This window comes from Lycium ferocissimum, chromosome 4 (genome assembly GCF_029784015.1).
Source record: "Lycium ferocissimum isolate CSIRO_LF1 chromosome 4, AGI_CSIRO_Lferr_CH_V1, whole genome shotgun sequence".
NCBI classification, from domain to species: domain Eukaryota; kingdom Viridiplantae; phylum Streptophyta; class Magnoliopsida; order Solanales; family Solanaceae; genus Lycium; species Lycium ferocissimum.
Window position 1 is genome coordinate 63067370 of NC_081345.1, and position 6439 is coordinate 63073808.

The following is a 6439-nucleotide window of genomic DNA, read 5'->3' on the forward strand; positions in this document are numbered from 1 at the left end:
GGCCAACTCTAGATCATGTGTTGGATAGTTCTTCTCGTGCTTTCGTAACTTCCTTGAAGCATAAGCAATAACTTTACCGTGCTGCATCAACACACAACCTAAACCAACGCCTGAAGCATCACAATAAATAACATAACCCTCCGATCCCTCTGGAAGTGTCGAAAATGGAGCCGAAGTAAATATATATTCTTCAACTCCTGAAAACTGCACTCACATCCATCGGTCCACTGGAACTTGGCTGATTTCTGAGTCAGCTTCGTCAATGGTGTAGAAGAAAAACCCTCTACAAACCTCTTATAATACCCTGCTAGGCCAAGAAAACTACGAACCTCCATGCGCATTGTAGGTCTAGGCCAATTCTTCACGACTTCAATATTCTGCGTATCCACCCGAATGCCGTCAGCTGAAATTATATGCCCCAGAAAAGTCACAGAGTTCAACCAGAACTCACATTTAGAGAACTTTGCATACAGTTTTCGAGCTTGAAGAACATTAAGGACATCACGTAGATGATCTGTATGTTCTGCCTCTGATCGAGAGTATACCAGAATACCATCGATAAACACAATCACGAACAGATCTAGGAAAGACCTGAATACACTGTTCATCAAGTCCATAAATACCGCCGGTGTATTAGTCAACCCGAATGACATTACACGAAACTCGAAGTGATCATATCTGGTTCTGAACGCTGTCTTCGGAATGTCTTTCTCTTTAACTCTTACCTGGTGATACCCTAATCTTAAATCTATCTTTGAGAGCCATTTAGCACCCTACAACTTGTTAAATAAATCATCAATCATCGGGAGTAGATACTTATTCTTTATTGTTACCTTATTCAACTGCCTATAGTCAATATACATTCGCAAGGAGCCATCTTTATTCCTCACAAACAACACTGGTGCTCCCCATGGCAACGTACTAGTCCTGATAAAGCCTTTCTCAAGTAAGTATTTCAACTGCTCTTTCAATTCCCTCAACTCAGCAGGCGCCATTCTTTAAGGAGGAATAGATATCGACTAAGTATTTGGTAATACGTCAATGGAAAAATTAGTCTCCCGCTCTGGCGAAAGACCTGGAAGCTCATATGGGAATACATCTAGAAACTCGTTAGCTACTGGAACAAATTAAAGACTCGATGGCTTTGCTTCTGCATCCTGAACCCGGACTAGATGATAAATACAACCCTTGGCAATTATCTTCCTTGCCTTGAGATAGGAAACAAACCTACCCCTCGGTGATGCTGTATTACCCTTCCACTCTAGAACTGGCTCTCCTAGAAACTGAAATCGAACCGTCTTTGTTCTACAATCAACATTAGCATAACAAGAGGCCAACCAATCCATACCCATGATGACATCAAAGTCTATCATATCTAACTCAATCAAATCCGCTACCGTATGGCGATTACAATATATTACCACAAAATCTTTGTATACCCATCTAGCTATTCTTTCTTTGGATCACCAAAGGGTGTGACCACCTTAAAAGGTTTGATCGACTCTAGTTTCACCCCAAACTGGCCAGCAATAAAAGGAGTAACATATGATAATATAGAACCTGGGTCTATCAATGCATATACATCATGGAAGATACTGATAGTATACATGTAACAACATCAGGCGAAGACTCGAGATCCTATCGACCAACCAATGCATAAATGTGGTTCTGAGGACCACCGGAACTTCACACTCCACCTCTGCCTCAACCACGATCGGCTGGTGTCTGAGAACCCAGCACAGGAGGGCGTACAGATGTCAAAGAACCACCTGCGGACCCTATCGGCTGAGCCATACCTCCACCATCTCTAAAGGGATAATCTCGCATAATGTGGACTGGCCGACAATAGGTATAACAAACATCTAAACCCAAGCGGTGCGCCACGATAACTTAACGCCTTTGGGTACATCGCCGTAGAGATGGCCTTATACGATCGGGAACTACCCTAAATTGGGCCCGGAAGCCCTCGAACTGCGAGGTGGCTCAATACGGTGGGTCTATCAAACTCGGGTCCCGGAATAGTGAAGGCGCACTAGCCGCTAAATACGCTGAACGCCTAGAGAACTACTGCCTCTGACTACCTCTGGACTCACTGACAAAACCTAAATATCTAGCTCTCTTACTCTGACCCCTATCCGCCCACTCACGCGCTCGCCATCGCTACGCTCCTCGAGAGGTTCGAGATGCGCCGGATGCGAGAAATATCAATACCCGTCTGAAGAGAAGCAGTCGTGCAATCATCAATCAAGTATGGCCCTAATTCTCTCACAAACCGGTAAACACGATCTCCGATCTCAGCTACGACAGTTGGAGCATATCTAGACAATGAATTAAAATGAAGATTATACTCCCGAACACTCATGTTCCCCTGTCTAAGGTTCAGGAACCTATCAGCTCGAGCCCGTCGAATCTCTGGCGGTAAATAATGTAAAAAAAAACATCTCAGAACTCTCTGCCACACGGGTAGAGGTGCATTAACCCCTCTAGAAGTCATCCAAGTATCATACCTGTAACACCTCCTACCTTTAACGAAAGTTTTGACCACGATCCTAGACTTAGAAAATCAGATAAAGAATGTGGGAATTGAAATTTTCCTGTTTAGTTGTGAGATAGTGGTTTACGCCCATGAGCAGTGGACGTATTTCAATTTACGGGTCGTAAACCAAGTCGTAAACTGGTACCAAGGATTTCTGAGCATTCTGGTACCAAGTCATATGGTCAAATACGGACCGTATTTCACTATACGGACTGTATTTCACTATACGGCCCGTATTTCAAATCGTAAAGTGAAACCAGGCAATTTCTAAACATTCTGGAATTTGGCATTTTGAGGTCATATGGTTAAATACGGATCGTATTTCACTTTATGGCCCGTATTTCAAAACGTGTTTGGAATTTGGGAAAACTTCCTTGATGAAAGTTGTAGAGCATTGAAATACCTTTCCAACGGTATCTTACGGGGGTCAAACAGACATCTGTGCAAAAAGTTATGGCTATTTTACTGAAGAGGCGGTCACATCAGAATCAAAATATGGACCGTAAATCAATTTACGGCCCGTAAACTGAATTTACGACCAGCACTGTTCAGGTCGTAATTTGCAATTTCACAGGACAGTATATATTCATCCATATCAATTCAACTCATTATTTTTCACTCCCTCAAGCCCTAGAACGACTTCCTACCCTCTCCCTTCATCAAGAACACCAAGGTATGCCTACTCTAATTATTCCAACTCAATTCTAACACCTATCCTTGTAATCTAAACAAGAAATTATCATTCTAAAACTAGGGTTTTCAAGAAAACCCATCTCAAGGTTCAAGAATTCAAGATTTTGGAAATCTTCTTCAAAGCTCAAGTATTTAATTCAAGTTTTGGAGCAACTAAGGTATGTAGAGTTACTATCTACGTGTGGGAACATCATTGTTCTTCCCCACGCCTCAAAATTCATAAAATTATGATTTCTCTACTAAACTAGGGTTTCAATACAAAACTAGGGTTTCTATACCATGCTCATGATAACCCTAGATCCATGTCCATGATTATATTATGTATGAATTGTTATAATTCCATCATTGTATTCTTAATATTTCTTTATGATTATTGAGAATCCGTCTGTAATCTATGAGAACCCGTATCTTGTATTCCATGGGTTCTTGCATGCATGTTTTAGCTAAAATGATTATTTCATGAATATCCTACATGTCTACAAGTTTTCATGCAACTGTATTATATAATTACTTTCATGCTATGCTACAAGATACACAAATGCTAAATACAAGTTATTTCATGAAACCCACGTTTACAAGTTATTCCATGATATCCATGTACAAGCAAGTTATATTCATGAAAACCATGGGCGGCAAGTGCCACTTATTTTACATGTTCATGTTTTTGGGAGTTGCATTAATTACCGAGAAGGCTTCAAATGTTCGAAACTACGTAGCCACCGTAGGATGAGGATTGTTCCACCCATGCTTAGGACGATCTCTCATAATGATCGGATCCTTTCATAATATTATTAAATCTCATGTCCCCGGCAAGGTATGAGTGTTCGCCATTGGTAGGACGCAAGTACCGGACCATGTTGTCGGTTATATTTACTGCTCTCCTACTCACGATACTTTACACATGTTATATATGTATATGTACTCATGCTCGGGATCGTTGTTTCAGCTCGATCTCGTTATGTTATTATCATGTCCCATGTTATTTCTTTCGGATTGCTTTTACATACCAGTACATTCAATATGCCGACGTCCCCTTTTATCGCCGGGCCCGCATTTCACGATGCAGTACGGATTTACGGACGACGCCTCTCGCTTCGCAGGATCCGCACGTACCTGACTTATTGGTGAGCCCTATATCATTCGGGGTTTAGACATTGTCATTCTTTAATTAGTTTTGCATCTAAAGAGTATGCTGGGGCCTTGTCCCGCAAGTATGGTTTTCATCGGGATTCACGATTAGAGGTTTCATAGACTAGTGGGCTAGTTATGTTAGACATGCAAGGTGTTTAGCCATCTTTGGCTCAACTCATATTATTTCCGCATTTATGATTTAAACAAGTATTTCATTAAATTATTATGACATCTCATGTTTTATAAAAGCTCATCACGTTCATGCTATATTTCCGCTCATGTATGCCTCATGATGAGTCAGCAAGCCATATGTGGTTCGCTCGGTCACATGCAGTATGGCACCGAGTGCCGTGTTTCGCCCAGGCTATGGTTCGGGGCGTGACAATACCAGTGAACAACAACATCCCGTAATCTATAGGAAGCCAACTCCACTGACTCAGTGTCTGAAGCATGCATCACCCACAACGTCCTCAACATTTCATTTATAAAGTTCTGCGGGTCCTCATTTGGTTTTGACCCAAAGAATTCTGGAAGGTCTAAATTGATAAAATCTCAAACCATGATACTAACAGCCTTATCACCATAACTCGTACCCTGATGATGGGACTTAGAGGCTACCAAGTGAGTCAATAACTGATTGGCCTCTCGCATCTCCTAGCCTGAGGCATTATGTGGAGGAACTGGGGGTGCTGGAGCTGGAGCTGGGGCTGGGACTGGAGCTTCTTTATACTCCTATAGAGCGAGCAGAGTATGAGAGGTCTGAGATGGAACCTCATTCTGGGACTCGCCCTCCTTAACATCAACAGATGGTAACCGACCAGTCCTCTTACCTACCACTGACTTGCCCTTCTGGGCCGCTGAAGCCTCCCTTATTACAGGCATTACTGAAATCATAACACAGGTCGTGTGAAAAGGAGAATCCTCATAACATGGCTCTATTGTACAATCTAAGACGAGAAAGAAAGCCAATTTTCCTAAATGCCCTACAGCCTCATATTTATAAGTGCGGTGCATTGCACATCATAAATAATACTCTGCTAGACACGGCTCGTAGACAACCCTAGAATGAACTTCTCTGATACCACTTTTATCATGACCCAACCGGAGGGCCATGACGGGTACCCGGAGCTAACCTACCGAACACCACAAACATACCTACATTACTTAATCTTACCTGAGTGGGCCATAATGCTAACTAATAGATATCGTAGATTGGAAGGGACATAAGCCCAATAGACATATACATAAATACTAATCAAACTAACCCAAATGTACAAGCCGACAAGGATACCATTGGTAATAATACAACAAAAGAGAATCAAGATGACCATAGAACATCTAATTGTGTATCTCTGTCTACGAGCCTCTACTAGAGTACATAACATAATAAGGATGAGACAAGACCCCGCTATGCCCAAATGTACACAAAAGAATCATACCAAGCTGAACTACAACTCCGGAACAAGTAAGGCATGAACGCAGCATCTAAGTACAAACGCTCAGAAAGCAGCCTAAGGGTCTGAACCATCTGCCTGTCTTCCTATGGGCATGAACGCAGTGTCCACAAGCAAAAGGAAGTTAGTACGGAGTATGTAAGGCATGAGAGTAACACAAGAGAGACAGGAGAAAACATAGGGTAAATGAATGCAACCTGTACATCTGGACTGCCTTTATGAATCAATGTTGTACATGAACACTGTGCATGAATGCATGAGGTCATGCACACACACACACACACACACACACACACACACACACACAGATATATATATATATATATATGCGCATATAATGCTTGTCAAGCCTCTATGGGCATTCTATCATATCGTATCGGCCTCTGTGAGCATTCTATCGTATCGTATTGGCCTCTGTGGGCATTCCATCGTATCGTATCGACCTCTGTGGGCATTATCATCATCATCATCGTAACCATCATGTGAACAGCTGATAAGGTGGTAGTGCGTATATAACGCTGTCACCTTCCCCATACCCTGTATCATAATATATCATAATATACGCGCATATAGCGCCTGAGGGGTCTCGGGTCTGTATATGCATATGTATATATGGAATGAAATG